Genomic DNA, 21,659 nt, shown 5'->3' on the forward strand with positions numbered 1-21,659 from the left:
ACATAGAACATAATTATTAAGTGCTTGTTAATTGATTAATCAGTTGTAATCAAGGATGTGCATATAATAATAGTAGCTAACATTTGTAAAGCACTTACTATGTGCAAAGCACATAGAATTGTTAGGACATTTGATCCTCAAAAGCAACTTTGGTAACATTATTGAATGGCTTTCTGGGGGAAAAATGTATTCATGACATATGTTTAAGTTTAATTTGCCTTAACAATATTTCCTTCATTGCCTCCTTAACTGTAGGTGATATGGGGGCAGTTAAGTGGTACAGTGGATAAAACACCAGCCCTGGATTCAGGAGGACCTGAATTCAAAGCTGGTCTCAGACATTTGACACTTACTAGCTATGTGACCCTGGGCAAGTCACTTAACCCTCATTGTCCCATAAAAAAATGTAGGTAATCAACAAAATAATAAATGAAGTCCTGATTTGGAGTCTTTTGAAATGTAGGTTAGCTCTCCTGTAGTCAGTTTCAGCTGGCTTCAGTGTACCATTTATTATCATCCTGCTCTGATGCTACTCCATTGATTATGAAGATCAAGCATGATAACATATGTAAAATGTGTTGCAAACCTTAAATGATGGTGATGATGACGATGGCAGTGGTGATGGTGGTGGGGTAGAGGTAACCCAGGGTTCTTGAAGGCTCTGCCAACAAAGCACAAGTTCTGGCAAGATCAACCAAACCAGAAAGGCTTTGAGAAAGGCACAGAGTCCTGTGACTGACTCCATGTCCATTGCTCGATGGCCAGCCAAGTTAAATACAGAGGGGCTCAACCAACAAAAATGTTAGTTACCAGGTTATGAATATTTTCACAGAACCTCAAATCTGAAAGAAGCTTCAGATATCATCCAAGTCTAAACCATTTCTGAATAAGGATCTGCTTTAAAACAATCCCAATGAGTAGTTATCCAGATTTTCACTGGAGATCTCCCTGGAAAGGGACTTACTACCCCAAGACAGCTCAGATTGTTAAGTTTTTCTTTATGTCAATCTTAAGTGTGCCTCTTGGCAACCTCACCCATTGTGCCTGATTTTTCCCACTGAGTCTAAGCAGACCCAAGTCTAATCTTTCTTCCACATGCCAGCCCTTCCAATACTTGGATGTCTGAAACACTGAGCTGGATACCCTGAGCTCTCCTTTTGTCCTCCCACAGCCTTCCTTTATGGAGGGCTCAGAACTTTTCAGTTAAAACTCCATTTTCTGGGGCAGCTAGATGGTGCAGTGAATAGAGCACTGGCCCTGGATTCAGGAGGACCTGAGTTCAAATCCTGCCTCAGACACTTAACACTTACTAGCTGTGTGACCCTGGGCAAGTCGCTTAACCCCAATTGCCTCACTAAAAAAACAAAACAAAACAAAAAAAACTCCATTTTCCATCAGTTACTCTGCTTGATTTCAACATCATTGCCACCCATCCCCCCCAACAGCTAACCTCTGGATGAGTCCTCTTTGGAGCTTCCTGTTGTATATTATCTTTCTTCATTAGATTGGAAGCTTCTTGAGGACAGAGACTGTCTTTGCTTTTCTCATTTGTATTCCCAGAGCTGGCACGTAGTAGACAATAAATGTTTATTGACTATTGGCTAAATCAACCTCCATAGGCTTGCCCTATCTAAAATGAAGGGATTGGACTAGACAGCCTTCAACGTCTCTTTTCCAGCTCTCTAGCTATGATCCAGTGGCCCAGTGGGTCCAGAAACCAGCTTTTCACTGGACATTCTATGTATCCTAGCTGAATCAGTACATGCATATTAACTGCTGCTGATGCCTCCATGCTCAGGGCTGACTGGTGATCACCTTTGTACCTGAGTACTTGGAATTTGAACCCAGGTACTCCAAATCCAGAAGCCATGCTTTTTGGCATCCTTTACACCATTCACACTGTGACTCCTCCATAACAGTGAGTTTTAAGTGTACTCATGATCACACCATGGCAGTGTCCTTGGTAGATGGTGTGATTATGAGTTCACTTGTAGGGGGCAGTGTGTGATACGGGGAGAGAGAACCTGTGTTAAAAAAAAAAAACAAAAAAACCAAAAACTAACTTCAAGGTTTTTAATAGTTCATTTACTGGGATAGAGATTGCTTTTGCCTGCCTGTGTAAATTGGGATGGGTGTCTCCCGAGTCACAAAATACATTTTTTGCTACAGCAAGTCCTCATAGAGATGGGAGTACCAGATCATCTTTCTTGTCTCCTGAGGAACCTGTATGAAAAGCAAGAAGCAACATTTAGAATTCAACAGTGAAGAACTGATTGATTTAAGATGGAAAAAGGAGTATGGCAAGGCTGTATATGTCACCTTTTTTATTTAACTAATATTCAGAGTACATCAAGAGAAATGCCAGGCTAGGTGAATCAAAAGGTTGCCAGGAGAAATATCAACAATCTCAGATATGCAGACAGTACCACTCTGATGACAGAAAGTGAAGAATTAAGAAGCCTCTTGATTAGGGGGAAAGAAGAGAGTGTAAAAGCTGGCTTGAAGCTTAACACAAAAATAACTAAGATCTTGGCAACTGGTCCCATCACTTCCTGGCAAATAGAGGGAGAAGAAATGGAAGCAGTGTCAGATTTTATATTCTTGGGCTCAAAGATCACTATGGATGATGACTACAGCCATGCAATTAAAAGACTCTTGCTCCTTGGAAGGAAAGCTATGACCAATCTGCACAGCATACTAAAAAGCAGAGAGATCACCTTGCCAATAAAGGTCTGTATAGTCAAAGTTATGGTTTTTCCAGTAGCAATGTATGGCTGTGGAAATTGGACTATAAATAAAGCTGGGTATCATAGAGCTGATGCATTCAAACTGTGGTGTAGGAGAAGAACTTTTAGAGTTCCGTAGACAGCAAGAAGATCAAATCTGTCAATACTTAAAGAAATTAATTCATACTATTTACTTGAAGGTCAAATATTGAAACTGAAGCATAAATACTTTGGCCACATAATGAGAAGACAGGATTCATAGGAAAAGGCCCCGATGCTGAGAAGATTAAAGGCAAAAGGGAAAAAGGCAGAGGGTGAAATAGTGTCATGGAAGCAATGAATATGAGCCTGGACAGACTTTGGGAGATAGTGGAAGAGAGAAGGACCTGGCATGTTGTAGTCCATGGATCATGAAGAGTCAGACATGATGGAATGACTGAATAAGAACAACAGCACCATCGGGGATGGCACTTTTCTTGGGCATCTCCCCAATACCTTTGGTGTTTTTACTGTTTTTAAATTTGTTTCCCTCTTAAACAGAGAACCTGAAGTATTATTTTTATGACTATTTTTATAATTTATAAAACCAGGAAACTTTGCATTCATATAGATATATTTATAACTTGAAGATGCATCTTTCTCAAAATTAATTTTCCACCCATCTTCCCTATTTTGTGATGTGGTACTGCTAGAAATCTACCAGCCATCTTCATGATATGTTGTAGATTAGTCTGTATACTAAACAATTTTGCTCTTAGTTGTCATGATTTTCTACTTGACAAGGAAATAAAGTTTATGCTGCCTAAAGATTGGTGACTTCTGGATTTTTTTGCTCTCCTCATTGTGGTGATTGCTTTAGATTAGTTAGCTTTCTATAGAAAATATGGACAGTCCATATCATTTTCTTTTCCTATGTCCATTTCCTATTTTTAATCATAAGTTATTTGAATAGGTCAGGTCAGAGTGATTGTAAGTACCTACGTTATCTTCATTCGGTTTTTATCCTGTCATCTAATTTGCTAGTAATTCTGACTTTTGTTCTAATTGGTCTGAGGTCTGCCATATAGTCAGACAACTGAATCTGCAGGGTCTCTCTTATTCACAACCAGGTGTTTACTTTCTACAAGATATGGTTAAATTCTTTTTTAATAAATGATGTTGCTTAGTGTTCATGTTTTTCAAGGCCTCATTTTTTCCCTTTTGTTTTCATAATATATTGGTTTAAGGTTTCTGTGTACTTTACAAGCCTTTGGCCTTTGTTTCTTAATCAAGATCATTTGATTTAGCTTCAGAGGACCTGAGTTATCAAGCCCTTTGAATCTGATTATCAATGTATAAACAGACTCCTTTTGAAGGACCTTGTTGAGTTCTTTGTCAAATTCTCTACCACCCCATCCTCTGCAATGGATGTTTGCACATAAGGTACAATCATCTTCTTGGTGGTATTTTTGTTTCTATCTGTTATGAACTCTGAAAACATTTGTTGACTTTTTTTTTGAAAGCACTTAACTCAGTAAAACAAAATTTAGCTTTAAAGTTTCTCCCAGCTCTGCCACTTACAACTTGTGTGAACTTAGAAAGTCACTTTATCTCATCTGTAAAATGAAGGGGTTGGTTGGACCAGATGACCTTTAAATCTATGCTTCTATGATCTTCTTTTAAACTACTTCCCATGCATATTTTAATATCATACATGACTCTTTGATAGACACAAAGTTGCCAAAAATGTTGCTCGGGGATTTATTGATAGTTATCAAAGGAGACATGGGCAAACAAAAGACCTTGGTCATAGCCTTGGAGGGGGTTCTCTGCAGAATCTCTAAGGGAAGAAGGATCCCATATTGGGAGTGAACCATATTGCTGGTTGATGACTTGATGATGATTATATCAAGACCCTCAATATTTCTGAGTCTCTTCACTCCTCAGGATACTCCATGAGATTGAGCTAATGACCCTGGGGGAGAAGGGGGACAACAAGTGGATGAAAAATGTCAATTGTCTAGACTATGATATTGTAATAATATGAGCAGTCCATTGAGGTACTCCATCTGTGCATAATAGACATTGCAGATGAATTATCAACTGGACCTTCAGTTGAACAAGTCAGTTACAGAGGCATTTGGAAAATTGACCAATGCTCCTGTATCCCTTATAAGCTCAGTTTCCTATCCCAACGCCCACTCTCACTGATGGGTACTGGGTTCCCAAGCAAGCTGACATCTTCCTTCAGGGTTTTAGGGACACTCCTTAGGGGATGGAGCTGATTCTTCTCTAATGGATTAACTTGAATCCCTGTTCTGATGTTTTCTCCCTACTGTTAACCACCAGTAATTAACACCCCAATTTCACTTAACCAATTAACATCTATTAGCCTTTTACAGAGGGATATTTACTGTGAAGATGTAGCAAAAACAGAAAACACACCTTTCTTCCCCCCAATACCTGGGGCACACTCTTCCCTATAAGACTTTGGTCATTGAGGAGAGTAGGCTTGATCTTTACAAATCATTCACCCCACCAAGTGCCATTTGAATCCTTCATAGCCAATAGATAAATGACTGGAGCTCCCTATTGGCTGCCTTTGATCTTCTCTGAGGACTTTGCTCCTTATCATCATTGCCTCCAGCTCTCAAACTTTGGCATTCACTATTCTAACCTTTTGAAGCTCACTGGGTCATGGCTGCCTCCATTATTCCTTTACTTCAAAGAAGGAATGAACAAATGCCCCAAAGGCAAACATGCAGAGTGTTGTTCACAGGCTGCGTGTCATTACTGGTGGGGAGATCCTGAAGCTGCTTCTCTTCCAGAGGCATCTCTCTCACTCTCATAGGAGCTAGTTGGGAAAGAGGAAGAGACAGAATAAAAGATTCTCTTTGGCCACTTGGTCCCTTTGGAACGCTCTCCAGTTCTGAATCAGCACCCAATCAGTGGTCTAGCTCTTTGCCCTGTGATTGGTAGACCAGGACCAGTTACAGAATGTTTATGTCTGTTCCAGGCTGGGGAATAGAGCCTTCCCATTACTGGTTATTGGATCTTTCTGGGAGCAGGTTCTGCAGTCTCTTCCATCTGAGCTGCCTCAGGCAGGTCATGGTGACCATGTTCTGGGATGGGGATCCATTGGCCAAGCCACTGTGTTATGCTTTCAAGGATCCAGAGCTACTGCCCTTCTGAGGAATAATACATTTTGTTGTTGTTTTTTAACACTGTTTTTCTTCCAGGGATGCTGTTCAGTGGCCCATCATGGGACGATACAATCTTTAAATAATTACAACTTTGAGTGATTCAAAGGGAAATGGAAGGATGCATATTGGATGGAAGCAGGAGTGTGCCAGTAAATGTTTAACAACTGGCTTTCTGCACATTTTAAAATTTAATGTGCATTATTAGTATTTTCTCTGTTACTTGATTAAGTCTAGACAATCAACAAAACAATAACTCAAACCCTCATTTGTAACGGTGCTCACACTGGCTTGAGGATACCTCTGGACTTCTAGCGCTTAGAACAATGTTTGTTGGATTGAATTGAATCCAACCTGGAAAACATCAGTGTCAATCTAAACTAACCAACGCTTCCCTCTCTCTGACTCCTCCCCCGCTCCCCAAAAGAAGCAGTATAAGCTAGGGTTCCATGTGGTTCAGGACCCGATGTTACTCAATAGTGAGTCTCATCCCCCGGGGGATCAAGGGGGCTTTGAACTAGCCCAGGATCAGCAGTGACTTGACTTGGCTAAGGTTATGCTAGAGTGGGGGAAGGGCCAAGCCCAAAGGGGCTGTTGAGAAGCACAGTCTCTGAAAGTCTGGTCAGAGATCTGAAATGCCAGGAACCCTGCCAGCGGGGAAGTGACGGGTGTCGTGTGCTGAGTCTTTGAAGGGAATGCTGGCATTAGAGTTGGAGGTTTAAAATGCCAGAGGATCTACCGCAGGGGAGGAGTAGGAACTCTATGCCACGTACCAACACAGTGGCCCCCGGGGAAATAGCCTGGCTTCCGTTTGCTGACCCACCAGCCTGGTGTCTCTCTCAGGAGTGCTGACCTCACCCTGGGTGGGAAGCCAGCCTCCTTGGACATTTGGACGAGACTTTCATTCAACTGTACGAGTCTTTCAAGGACTGGAATATCATACTTTGGAAAACTGTGGTCAGTTCTGGTATCCCTTATGAGTGCTATGTGTGAAGAGGGATCGGCCAGCAACTAGGCTCCCTAGTAATATGGCTACCACCACCAACCTTTTAGTTCCTGAAGTCTCATGGCCTCAGAGACATCCTTGACTCCAGTCCAAAGCTTTTCAAACTGGGTCTCCGCCCCTAAGTGAAGGTGGGGATCATGGACAACTTGGTAGTAACTGTTTGATTTGTATACCTATTTTATATACCTATATAACCTGCGCTTGCATAAAAATTTCTTTGGTGAAAAGGGGTCTCGAGTAGAAAAAGTTTTAAGAAGTCCTACTCTGGTCTCTTTCATCCTCCATATGTAATCAGTTGCCAAGTACTTTCAATTCTTTTGGGTGGGTCAAAAGTCACAGTGAGGTTTCAATATTTAATAACTCCTTTATTTTTTAATTTTAATTAACAATGCCATAGCACCATATACAGAATACATAGGAAATGGTTTTATATTATGTGTGAAAAATCAAATTTCATAAATGGTGAAAAATAAAGAAAAAATAATGGTCAAAAGTTATTAAAACATGGTGACTTTGGGCTCACCCTCTATTTCTACATTTCTAGTATCTCGGGGTTCCAGGGATTGGCTGTGATTCTTCTCTAATCCATTAGCTTGAACCCCTATTCTGACACTTCCTCCCTGCTGTTAACCACCAGTGATTAACACCTCAGTTTCATTTAACAAAATAATGTCTATTAGCCTTTACAGAAGAGTATTTACAGTGAAGATATAGTGAAAACAGAAAAACACATTTCCCCTTCCCCTCAAATACTTAGGAAACATTCTTTTCTTTAACACTTTGATCACTAGGGAGAGTGGGCTTGACCTTAAAAGTGATTTTTATAAATCTTTCCCCCTACCAAGTGACTTCTGAAATCCAGCATAGCCTGTTGTTGTTTAGCTTGATTATTCATGATCCTATTTGCAGTTTTTTTGGCAAAGATACTAGAACAGTTTGTCATTTCCTTCTTCAGCTCAAGGTTAAGTGACTTGCCCAGGGTCACACAGCTAATCAGTGTCTGAGTCCAGATTTGAACTCAGGAAGATGGTTCTTCCTGACTAAAGGCTTAGGGCTCTATGCACTATGATGCACCTAGCTCCTCCAGCATAACCAGTAGAGGTTCTAGCTCTTATAAGATTCCTTATCTCCACTCACATGGCTAATATCCTAGTTCAGGACCCCATCAGCTATTGCCTAGACTCCTACAATGGCCTTCTAATTGTTCTCCATTGCCTCCATTTCTCTTCTCTCTAATCCATCCTCTACAAAACTGTCAAATCAATATTCCTAAACTATAGGTCTAACCATGTAACTCCTCTCATCAAGAATCTTCAGTGGTTCCTATTACCTCTGGGATAAAATACAAACCCCTCTATTTGTCCTTTAAGATCCTTCACTGGACTCTATCTACCTTATCTTTCCAAACTGGTTGCACATTCTTTCCTCCCTGCTCCTTCTGCCAAACATCCTATGAAAAGGCAAGGTTCCCTGAGAGACTGGAAGTGATAGGTTCCAGGTGAGTTAAGGGACCACCACCACTTTGCCTCAGGCCACAATGGGGACACCCCAGAACCCTGAGCTACAAACCTCTTGAAAGAGCAACAATCTCCAGCCCCCTCAGCCACCATTCAGGGAATCAAGACTTTTGAAGAAGTGACCTGGCAACTGCTTCTCCAACTCATGCCTTCTCAGTAGTCACAGCTGTGGGGGAAAGAAGGTCATTGCCACCAAAGTCCTTGGCCCTGCAAGATGCTCCAACATTGGAAACCGATACAGTTTAATCAATGGATTTAAGATGAAAGGAGGGGCAGCTAGGTGGTGCAGTGGATAGAGCACCGGCCCTGGAGTCAGGAGTACCTGAGTTCAAATCCGGCCTCAGACACTTGACGCTTACTAACTGTGTGACCCTGGGCAAGTCACTTAACCCTCATTGCCCAGCAAAAAAAAAAAAAAAAAAAAAAAAGATGAAAGGAGAGAGCTGACCATATGCTTTGCCACTGGACCCTAAGGCCCAAGGAATCTTTCCATCTGTTTTGCAGCTTAAACCTCCCATATGTGTTGTCTTCCTGAGTGGAATGTTGAGCTGCATGAGTCGTGAGACTGTTTCCCTTTTGCACTTTGCATCGCCAGTGCTTGGCACAAGGTAAATGCTTGATAAATGCTTTTTCATTCATTCCCCCAGCCAAGAAAGCCTGCTTTCTGGCTCTGTCCCTCATGTTGTATCTCCCATCTTTTCCTTGGCACAGACAATACAGGAAGAACCCAGTTCATAATCCTGCCCAAGATACTCACTAGCTGTGTGGCCCTGGCCAAGGTGCCTAACTTCTCAGCCTCAGTTGCTTTATGGGAATAATAATACCATTTGCCTCCCAAGGTCGTTGTGAGGATCAGATGAGATTAAAGTGCTTGAGCAATGCTAGCTCTTGTCCTTGGGAGGGTGTGGGATCATCCTTCCTTAGCCCACACTTCCCAGAGGAACACATTTTGGTGTTCTCTGGATGCTCACGAATGCACGTGTCTGAGCTCCAGCAATCACTGGGGCCCAGCTTGATTCCAGAAGTATTTGCATGGCACCGGCCTTTACTTCTGGCTCCAACTAATCCAGTCTTAGAGGATTCAAGCCTAGAAATGTGGTGAAGGCAAAGGCATTTGGAACAGTTGGGGGGGCGGGGCTCACTCTGACAGGTGGACCGAGCTGCTTTGTTCATTGTTCCCGAGATGTTTCAGCCACACGCTGGGCTCTCATGTGTGTCCTGAGATCTGATCCCACATCACCAGCTGCCTGCTTGGCATCTCCACCTGTTTGTCCTAGAGGCATCTCAAAGTCAACATGTCTGAGATGGGCTTTATCCTCTTTCTCCTACAGTTGACCCTGAGCTAAGCTTTCTTCCAGAGAGACCTTCATATGTCATTACAGGTCACACCCATCTTCTATTCATCTAGACATGCAACTTTTGAGTCACAGAATCATAGATTTAAAGCTGGAAGAGCTCTTGGAGGTCGTGAGCGCCCCCACTCCCCTTATTTTGTTTTGTTTTGTTTTTTGTTTTTTTTTAGTGAGGCAATTGGGGTTAAGTGACTTGCCCAGGGTCACACAGCTAGTAAGTGTTAAGTGTCTGAGGCCGGATTTGAACTCAGGTACTCCTGACTCCAGAGCCAGTGCTCTATCCACTGTGCCACCTAGCTGCCCCCCCCATTCCCCTTATTTTACAGATGAGGAAAGTGAGCCTCAGGAAAGTCCCAAAGATTATAAAATCTTAGATCGAGAGCTGGGTGGGATCTTAGAAGCAATTTACTACAACCTTTGTCATTTTACACATAAAGAAATTGAGGCCCAGAGGGGCTGGGATTTGCCCTGAGTCATGCAGAGTAGGTAGGATTCAAACCCAGGTCTTCCTGACAGCGGGCTTTCATTCTAGCCACTCCTCTGTGATGCTTTTTCATTTTTAGGTCTTCCTTCTTCCCTACTCCTCTAGCCATTGTCTAGATTATACATGTTGTATTGTATTGTGTTGTGTTGTGTCGTGTTGTGTCATATCATATATCATATCATGTTGTTATGTGAGGTGATATCTATTGCAGTCAGTGTGGTACAGCAGCTAGAACTGCAGTCAGATCGAGCCAAGGCCACATCTTCCCTTACATTTACTAGTCATGTGGCTGGGACAAGTGTCAGAGCTTCAGTTTCCTCATCTATAAAACCAAGATAAAAGTAGAACCTGCCTCCCAGGGCTGCTTATAGGGATAGAAGGAAACAAGGCAGGCAAAGTGCTAGTTGTGATCTAATGAGTTACCAAGTATAGTCATTCTATGTTTCCCCCAACCAGCCTCCTGAGTTATCAACTCGCACAGCCTCTATTCTCTTTCAGCCCTCATTCACTTACACATGGATTATTGTCATAAGATCTGCATTGATTTTCTTGGTTTGAGTCTCTGTCCTTTCAAATCCATCTTCCACACAGCTGACAAATGACTATTTTCAGAACACAGACCTAGCCATGTGTTCCCCTCACTCAAAAAATCCTTAGTGGCTCCCTATTGCTTCTAGAATAAAACACAGAAATCTGAATTTAAAGTCCTCCGTAAAATGGCTCCCAGCTAGTGCTCAGATAGGAGTTCACCTGGACATAGTGGGTACTCTGAGGAGAACCATGGCCTAGAGCCTAGCATCTGAGTTCTGGAATCAAGAAGACCTGGGTTCAAATCATACTTCTGAAGAACATTAGTTGTATAATCATCTAATTATAAAACCTCTTAGTCTTTAAGGGCAACCTTCAAGGCAATGGTTCTTAACCTGAGGTCCCTGAACTGAAATTTTGTATGTATGTATGTATGTATGTATGTATGTATGTATGTATGTATGTATGTATGTATGCATGCATGTGTGCATGCATGTATGGGTGGATGCATGTGTGTAGGTATGTATGTACATGTATATACACACATATATAGAGATAACAGTATTTGAATATGTTTTGGTTTCCATTCTAATCCTATATATTTTATTTAATCTATTTAACATTATACTGAACAGTGGGTCCATAAGCTTCACCAGACTCCCCACGGGGTCTGTGGCACAAGAAAGATTGAGAACCCCTGGGCTTAAGCTAGAAGTTATAGAGAAGTTGCCCAACTGTATCAGTAAACTGACAATACAGCAGGTTTAAACCAATTAAATACTCACACATACATATAAACATTCATATATGATTGGATAAATGTATATTATTGAGTGTATATGTATAGATCCATAATGTATATATGTGTATACATATACAATGCACATATATACATATCACATATATACACAACCACACACATATTTATATGTGTGTGTAAATATATAACCATACACATATGTACTTGAACTAGAAAGGGTGTAAAAATCCATGCATATACATATACATACACGCACACATAAACATGCATTTTTATATACACATGCACATGCACAAACACATATGCATTGTGTATGTATGAATATATGTATATAGGGTTTTCAACCCCCATTCCGGTCCAAGTTGGTATTACTTGACTTTGTATGCTTTCCATTAAAGTGAATCTGGCCTGTTATCTGTTTTCTCCACATGATATTCTTTTTCCATGGCTATGTCTTTACCTAAACTGTCCTTTATACATGGAATGTATTTCTTCCTCGTCTCCTCCTTTGTAGAATTCCTAGCCTCCTTCAAGACCTAGCTTAGGTGCCACCTTCTTCATGAAGCTGTTCTTGACTGCCCTAGTTGTTATAGTCTCATTATTCATTCTTTTAAAATATGCAGATTTATTTATTACTCATCTTCAGGTTCTTAGCCATCTTTGCTCTGAGCCCACCAAATATGAGATGAATCAAAGACAAGTGTTTACAGCAGAAGGTTGAAATTGTCTACCCGCTTTAGACATCATTTAAAATGAGAATTTGTTTCTCTGTGCCAACTGCTTTTTCTGTTTGTCTAATTGTCTAATGAACATTTCTTCTTTTTTTTTAGGTCTGAGAAAAAAATCAGGGCTTGAGATTTTAAAAAATTTTAACATAGTAAGCACAAAGATATTTATTAGGAGAGTACTATCCACTGACCCTGGATTCAGGAAGACCTGAGTTCAAATCGAGTCTCAGACACTTGACACTTACTAGTTGTGTTACCCTGGGCAAGTCACTTAACCCTCATTGCCGAAGAAGAAGAAGAAGAAGAAGAAGAAGAAGAAGAAGAAGAAGAAGAAGAAGAAGAAGAAGAAGAAGAAGAAGAAGAAGAAGAAGAAGAAGAAGAAGAAGAAGAAGAAGACTATCATTTTCTGGGTTGCTTTTTCTACTGTCAATTGCCAGTCTATGGTCTAGTTGGAAGTTGGCTCTCATCAGTGGCCACCAGTTGTAAAAATTTGATCAGTTGAGAACCTTCTCTAAGTCTCTTCAGTGTTAGACAGACAGATAGATAATAGATGATAGTTACAACATTTATTGAACATTTACTACAAAGCAAGAATTTTGCTAAATGTTGGGGGAACAATGACAGACCAGGAAGACAGGCCCTACACTCCATAAGCTTCTATTCTAAAAGGAGAGAACTGTCCATAAAAGGATGTGGGAGGGAAAGAAGAATAGTGCCTAAATTGGGGCTAAACAACAGGTCAGAAGACAAAGGACCCCAGAGAGTCGTCTGGGCCTGAGTGAGTAGATACATAGCTGGGATCTTTTCTAAAATGGTGGTCCCAGGGAGAGAGTGACCAATCCTGAGAGGAGGGCCTCTCCTATAGAGAGAAACATACACAGACACCAGCAAAAAAAGCTCTACTTCCTTAGGAACATAAAGGAACAGACTGGATTTTCCTGGGCCAGAGCCTCATATGACCCAGAAGGAAAAACCCAGACTCACAAAGTGGGGGGAAGGGAGATGTGGTTATCAGACACTTAAGTGGTGGTGATCTGTCACAAAAGAGATCTATACCGGAGCTTCCTTAGCATCCTGTCTCAGAGGAGCCCCTCTGTAACCAACTCTTCAGCTGGCCGTCAAGAGACGAGCTTCTTATTAATGGGCACAAAGGTGGCAGGAGGCTGTCTTGAGGAGAAAGGTGGCCAGGTTCTTCATTTACGCTCTGCCAAGCTCTGAGGGGCCTTCAAATTTACCAGGATATATATTGTGTGTTTTTAAATCATTGTTCAACTGCACAACAAGAGCTTTTGAATCCATCAATCAATCAACATTTAGAAAGCACTTACTATGTGCCAAGTGAAGCTGTAGAAATACAAAAAGAGGTAAAAGACAGTCCCTGGCTCAAGGAGCTTACGATCTAACTGGGGAGACCACATGCAAATACATACAAAGCAAGCTAAGTAGAGGATCAGTAGGAAATAATTAAAAGAGGGACATTGCTAGCATTAAGGGGAGTTGGGAAAGGCTTCCTGTAGAAGATGGAATTTTAGTTGGAACTTAAAGGAAGCCAGTATTCAGAGCAGAAGAGGGATGGCATCCTAGCCATGGGGGACAGCCAGAGAAAATGCCTGGAGCAGACAGAGGAGTGTCTTGTTTGTTGGAATAACCAGGAGATCAGTGTCACTGGATCCAAGATTATGGGTTTGGGAGTAAGGTTTAAGAAGACTGAAAACATGGAAAGGGGATGAGTTCTGATGGGCTTTGAATGAGTTAGCACAGTACAATGGAAAGACTCTTGGATTCAGGGTCATTCTGATTGACCTTGGGCAAGTCACTTCTTTCTGGCTCTCACTTTCTTCATCTATAAAATAAGGGGATTGGCTGAGATGACTTCTAATTCCTTAGAGCTACAATCCCATAAACTGTTTGACTGTGTTTAATTATCAACCCTGCATGTTTATCCCAGTTATACCTCTAGGAGAAAATTCAGATTCTTCTGTTGAGTATTTAAAGCCTTCCACAACCTACCTCCAATCTATATTTCCCGGCTGATTACATGTTATTCCCATTTGAGCACTCTGTGTTCCAGCTGAACTGGCCTGTTTTCGGTTTCCTGTACACAACATTCTGTGCCTTTGTCTATGTGGAGAAAACTCTCCCTCTTCTCCTCTGCTACTTGGAACCTCAGATTCCCCCTTGGTGATTCCCCCTTTCATTCTTGTCCCTTCCCTCTCCCTAGAATGCTGAATATAATGAAATTTCATAGGATTAAATATAAATCTTACATCAGGTTTAAAAAAATTAAATTCACTTGTTGAAGATGGGGAGATGAAAGAGATGTCGGTGTTTGGGGGTAAGTTTGAGAGTCAGTTACAAACAAGTGCTAAGCACAGTGCCTGGCACATAATAGGCACTTAAGTGCTAGTTGACTATAAAATGATCATTTAAAAAAGTGAATGACCTCAGGATGTATTTTTAAAAAGTGGACCTGTGATTTTATTGCTATAGGAAACATTCCTAGTGAGGAAACTCCCACTATAAGTGTAGATTGTCACTTGTTCTGCAATCTATACAATTTATAGTCTTAGAGACTTACCTGGGGACATGGAGAGGGTAAGTGAGTTACCTAGGGTCACATAGTCAGAATTTGTTATGGATGGTGGTCAAATGAGATCTTTATGACATGGTATTTTAAGAGAGTTATAACATTCAGAATGAGGGAGGTGACAATTCCATTATACTTTGCCTTGGTCTGATCATACCTAGAGGGTTGTGTTCACTTTGGGATTTGACATATTAATAAGGATAGTAATAAGTTCAAAGTTATCTATAGAGCAATTAAGACGGCTTAATATCATGCAATATGAGGGTTGGTTGAAGGAAATGGGGTTGTTTGGTCTGGAGAAAAATAGATTCTGGGGGCCATGAAAGTTGTTCTCAAGTATCTAATGAATTGTCACATGGAAGAGTGTCTTATCCCATTTGGCCCCAGAGGGCAGAATCAGAAGGAATTGGTGGCAGTCGCAAAGGCACCAATCTGGGCTTGTCAGGAAAAACGTCCTGATAAGAAGAGCTGACCCCCGATGCATCAGCTGCTTCAGGAGGTGGGGGAGGGGTGTCTCCCCTCAGTGGAGGAATGGATGGCTAATTGTCTTGTCCAGGTATGGGTTAGGATAAATTCTAAACCCTAATCTTCTTTAGTGCTTCTAACTTCAGGGTTCTTTGATCCTGATTCAATAGGAATCCCTCAGTTCTCAATTTGCATAGAAAAAAGTCTAGAAAAACATTTGTTATATTGGAGAAAAGATCAAATTTCCATCTCACTGTTTTTCTGGTTTCCTACTCTGTGTCCAAGTATTTTTTTTCATGCTTGGGAATCTCCAAAGCTGGAAGTGCCCTGGGTCTCCCTAGACCTCTGACAGAGCCTGTTGTCACTTCACTGTTACTTCCCAATGGGTGGTCTCCCATTTGGGTGTTTACTGTCACTTAGGAGCAGCTGTTTTCTGAGAGAGCAGCAGACATCCCTCACAGATTCCAACGCAGTCTGGGGGATTTGGATTCTGAGATGGTCTGACCCCTGCTATGTTCCCACCTGAGTTTTATTAGCAGGAGGATATGGCAAAGGAAAGGAATTGAAGGCTTCTAACAAATATCCCTAATTACAGGGCATTCTGCCTCTCTAACTCCCCTACTCTAACTCCTCGTTACATCATCGGATACAATCAACCATTTGGCCCAGAATCAAAATCCCTATGAAACTGATCCCAGCTCCAGAGTTCTTTCAAGGTGCCTATTGCTTGAGGAGTTTTCTGCCATGGCCTACATTTAAAAAAGTAATATCCTGGAACTGAAGGATAATCCTTCCTGTTCCTGAAGGCTATTTATCTATAGCTTTAATAACCAACCTGGTATTAAATATGAAGTCATTCATACGATTCACTAGAGGAAGCAATAAGAGAACCCTAGAGTGCCAGGAAATCCAGACAACTGAAAGAAACCAGAAAGTTCCATATAGTCTTAGGATCATAGACTGAGGGCTGGAAGGGATAGCAGAGGTCTTCTAGTCAGGTCTTTCTCACTCTCTCTGGTTTTTTTTTTCTCTATTTCTGTCTCTATCTCTCTGTTTCTCTGTCACTCTCTGTCTCTGTCTCTCCCTGTCTCTCTGTCTCTGTCTCTGTCTGTCTCTGTCTCTGTCTCTCCCTGTCTCTCTGTCTGTCTCTGTCTCTCTGTCTTTCTCTTTTTCTGTCAGAAGAGTCCCAGAAAGGACAAGGAATTTGCTGCTATTAAGTAGTAAAATTAACTTTAACTGAGGTTTCTGACTCCAAGTCCTGGCTCTGTCTCTTTTCTTTTTTCCAAATTAAGAAAGGTGTTTGAGAGTGAAATCCCTGACTGGGGGGTAGAAAGGGAAGTGGAGGAGGTGCTGCTGGTAAAAAGTCCAAGAGTGGAGGGAGGGGTCATCACTGTGCTAGGGGTTCTTAACCTGGAGTTACTGAACTTGTTTATCAAAACCTTTTTAAAATAACTGTATTTCTACATAGTTGGTTTCCTTTGCAATCCTATATATTTTATTTTTTTTTTAAAAGTCTTGTTCTGAAAAGAGTCCCATCAAGTTCCCCTCTTGCCAAAGGAGTCTGTGACACAAAATAGGCTGAAATCCTTCTCCTCCCTGATGACTCCCTAGCCCTACCCCACACCCACCCTTATCCTAAACTGGGCAGAAAGGGTTGTATAAAAATTGGGTAAGGACCTGGCCAGAAGAGTATCACAGATTTAGGACTGAAAGGGCTATTGAAGGCCACATCATGTAACCCCTTCATTTACAGATGGGGAAAATGGACCCCAGAGATATAGTGTGGTTTGCCCAAGGTTCTAAAGATAGGAAGTGATGGAGCTGACAGCTGAGAAGAGAGCAAAAGAGCTACTGTTGTTTATCTTTGGGTCTAATCCCAGCTGAGCTCCTCTTTTCCCAGTGATTCCCCAATACTCCTCTCTATCTGGCATCCATTCCCCCCTGAATGCTTCTAGTATATTCTTGGACTCTTCCATTATGACTTCCTACGGAGAAGTAAGGTGTCCTTCAGCTTTAATTAATTATCTCTGTTATATTTCAGGGAAATGGTTTATTGGATAGAAATTTGGACTTAGAGTCAGGGTAGAGAGGAGTTCAAGTCCTACCACAGGCACTTACTTACTGGCTGTGTGTCTCTACGTGTCAGTTTCCTTCTCTGTAAAATGGAGATGATAATAATAGTGCCTGCCTCCCAAAGTTGCAGGAGAATCGAATGACATAATACATCTTTGCAAATCTTAAAGTGCTATATAAATATGAGGTATTATTGTCATATTTGTCCATCATTAGGCCTTCTTCCCTATTAGAATTTAAAATAGATATCATGAGGACAGCTGGATTTGCCAAAGATAGAGATCACTGCATTTTTTTTTAAATGAAGAAAACACATATACTTTCCCTGGCAGGGGTGATTCCATGATCACGAAGGTGGTTTCCCCAGGGCGAGGCTTATCCACTGCACTCCGGATGGGCTAACCCCTGCGATTTCCCCAAATGCGGGAAACTCACCTGTATAATTTGTGGTAGTGGGGGACTGCGTTCACACTCTCCCCTGATTTTCTTTGTTTTTAAATGAAAGACAAAAATAAAATTTTACCAAAAAATGAAGAAAACATAAGTACTTATGATTTGTCCAAGTAAAAATTAATTATATCTGAAGAGCTGCGTGAGAAAGATACTGATGGGGTTTTGTCTTCAGATAGGTTGAGGCTGGTCTGAATCACCTCTTGATGAAACTAGCTCGAGCCTTCTTTAATCATTGCTTCCCCGATGAAGTTCTCTTGTAAGGGATAGGGGACCTTAAAGCACACAGTCTGAAAGGATTGAGGAGGCAATTTGCGTCTGATGAACTGCTGGTTGCCATGAGGTCATAAAGATGTAACTTTACTGTTGTACTTAAATTAAGCCAAATGCTTCTGCTGATGCTGGAAAGTATTCAGGAGCCAGACAGGACCTAAGAAGACTAGAAGGGACTTCGGGAAGAAGTTACAGGGGCTTACATCCGGCATTAAGAATCCCTGTTTAAGCTTGTCTTCTTTTTCTCAAAAGAGAAAGGAAGCACCAGCACTAAGAATTGTGATCATTGGACAGATAAACTAAAGTCTTTTATAGATTAATTCAGTGTAGTTAGGTGACTATTGCTAGCTATCAGCCCTGGGGCATAGATCAATGAAAGGTGGGACTGCTTAGGAGGGACAAAAGACCAGATGATGAGTCCAATAAATGGATTTTATGGATCAGGAAATGTGAAATGAGTATAGGAAAAACAAATTTCTAGGATCCAGTGAAATGAAGCAATACCATTCCTCAAGGAGCTTATATTTTAGTGAGGAATGTTATGCATAGATAAGTTTATACAAAATATGGTCACAATAAACAAAAAAGTAACTTATGGTATAGGAGTGGGGAGATTAGGAAGGGCTTCCCATAGGAAGTGGCATCTGAGTTGTGGACTTCAAAGGAAGGTAAGGATTCTGTAAGGTAGGAGTGCGAAGGGAGAGCATTCTTAGCATGGTGGATACCCTGGGCAAAGGCATGAAGGGAGAAGATGGCATTTTGCATATGGGGAACAGCAAATAGGGCCTTTTGACCAAAATGCAGATTGGGTGGGGGTGAGATCCACCCAGAATGATAAATTGGAGCCAGATTATGAAGGGCTTTTAAATGCCAGACGGATGAGTTTGTACTTGATCCTGGAGGGAATTGGGAGCTGCTGGAATTAATTGAACCCAAGAATGACGTGGTCTGATTTGTGCTTTAGAAATATCAGTTTGGCAGCTGCGTGGGAGGTGGATTGGAAAAGGAAGAATCTGGATACAAGGAGATCCGTTAGGAGGTTATGAGAATAGTCTAGGGCTGGAACTAGGGTGAGTGTGAGTGGAGAATAGGGGACAGATGTAAGAAATACTGGAGATAGAATTTACAGGTCTTTGCAATTGCTTGGATAGGGGTAGGAGGCATGAGGGAGAGTGAAGTGTTCAGGATAACTGTGTAAGCCCGCGTGGCTGGAAGGATATGCTCTTGGCTTTGTCAGTCTGCATACTGCAGAATTCTTAATCTGGAATCTATGATCCTTTTTCTTCCATATTTTCATAAATGTATCTTAATAGGATTTGTTTCCTTTGTAATCCTTTGTATTTCATTGTATGCATTTAAAAACATTACTCTGAGAAGTACTCCATGTGGCCAAAGGAGTTTATGATCCAAAACAAAAAACAGCAAAAAAAAGATTAAATCCCTGGTCTTGATGAATATATAGTTGAATAATAGGAAATGTCAATTGCTAACAAATGTCAGTTTCTTTCTTTCTTTTTTTTTTTTGGTGGGGCATTGAGGGTTAAGTGACTTGCCCGAGGTCACACAGCTAGTAAGTGTCAAGTGTCTGAGGCCGTATTCGAACTCAGGTCCTTCTGAATCCAGGGCCGGTACTCTATCCACTGTGTCACCTGGCTGCCCCCAAATGTCATTTTCTTAAGTCCAAAGACTAAGGTCAGTTAATCAACACTCAGATGGCAATGAAGTAGTGAAGTGGATAAAACACTGGGTCTAGAGTCAGGAAGACCAGAATTCAAATCTAGCCTCAGCTCTTATTAGCTGGATAACCCTAGATAAATGAATTTATCTCTGTCTGCCTCATTTTTGTCCACTGTAAAGTGGGAATCATAATAGCAACTACTTCCCAGGGTTGCTGTGAAGATTAAATGAGATAATATTAGTAAAGGGCTTAGAATAGTGCACATAGTAGGTGCTTAATCAAGGCTCCCTTCTTTCTTTCTATTTATTAAGTGACTACTTTTTACCAGACATTTAAATTGAGGTTTTGAGGAGCCCTCTAGTCAGAGAGGGACCACAAGTACCTCTGAGTTATTTTAACTGTTCCTCATAGGAGTTGATTTCTATACCACTCACTATCCATTGGACCCTCTGTGATTTGCCAATATTTGTCTTAGAGTTTGTGTGCCCCAAACTGGACATCATTTTTCAGATGCTGTCAGACCCTTGCTGAGTACAAGGGATAAAGGAAAGTAAAACTATGACCTCCTTTTATGTATGTAGAAAAATGCAAGTTAATATTGTATTAGGGTTTTTTCATCTAATGTATGACATAAATTCAGACAAAACTAATGATCACCTAAAACTTGACATTTTTCCTGTCCTCCAATTTTCACTAAAGAATATGTATTCTCTGATTATGAGGTTACAACACACACCCCCCCCCCCCGCCCTGTCCCCACCACCACCTTTTCTCTCTTTTGCCTCCTTATTTTTTTTCTCAAATATAACAGTGTCACGTGAAGAAAATCATAGAATGAGAGTGCATGTCTCCATGGGTGACTGGTCCAAAGCTTTAACTAAAGGAAAAATTAAGAGGAACATGATTAAAGGGTAACTGACTTGGGGTGCAGCTGTGAGAGGTAACCACGGAGCACCTAGGAATTGGGGAGACCCGAGTAAATCAGCCTGTTCATAACACAATGTCAGTGAATAACATTTTCTGTCAGTTTAGTTTAATTCAGCAAGCATTTATTAAAACAGGCCTCAGGGGGCGGCTAGGTGGTGCAGTGGATAAAGCACTGGCCCTGCATTCAGGAGGACCTGAGTTCAAATCCGACCTCAGACACTTGACACTTACTAGCTGTGTGACCCTGGGCAAGTCACTTAACCCCCATTGCCCCGCCAAAAAAAAAAAAAGACAGGCCTCAAGCCAGTTGGTGAGTTAGGGGGATATCCACCCCAAGCACATGAAGACTTCTTCCAGCAGAATAAAAACAGTTTGTTCCAACCACCATGAAGGCGGCTGAAGACATATAGCTTCATTAGACACAAAGATGCCAGAGTCATCCACTGTATCCTGGGCCATTGCCAGTTGTCCCGACTTTTGTCTTGCCTCCAGAAGAGAGAGAGGCGCTGATGATTTTGTCCAGCTCTGCCTCCCTTAAATTCAATTCAGGTAAGAGTCAAGACATCATCCTTCGATGTCCCTGGTCTTCAAAAACAAAGGATGGGGGCGGCTAGGTGGCACAGTGGATAAAGCACCGGCCCTGGATTCAGGAGGACCTGGGTTCAAATCCTGTCTCAGACACTTGGCACTTACTAGCTGTGTGTACCTGGGCAAGTCACTTAACCCCAATTGCCTCGAAAACAAACAAACAACAAAGGATGAACAGTAACAACAACAACCATGTGTTGAGCTTTTTGCTAGATGCCAAAGACACCAAGACAAAAACAAAGCCGTTCTAGCCCTGAAGGAGCTTACGTTTTTCTGGGGGAAAGGTTAATTGTTTACTCAAGAAATAAACAGAACTTAACTGTGAGGAAGATGATTTA

General features: G+C 41.4%; 1 non-coding gene across 1 annotated transcript; it reads left to right on the forward strand.

Moving 5' to 3' along the window:
- The first annotated feature begins 17,721 nt into the window (after nucleotides 1-17,721).
- On the forward strand, nucleotides 17,722-17,886 carry LOC122752280. Its single transcript, XR_006356054.1, has one exon. It is a non-coding gene; the product is annotated as a U1 spliceosomal RNA (small nuclear RNA).
- Nucleotides 17,887-21,659: the final 3,773 nt, after the last annotated feature.

Source organism: Dromiciops gliroides, chromosome 3 (assembly GCF_019393635.1).
Source record: "Dromiciops gliroides isolate mDroGli1 chromosome 3, mDroGli1.pri, whole genome shotgun sequence".
Taxonomy (NCBI): domain Eukaryota; kingdom Metazoa; phylum Chordata; class Mammalia; order Microbiotheria; family Microbiotheriidae; genus Dromiciops; species Dromiciops gliroides.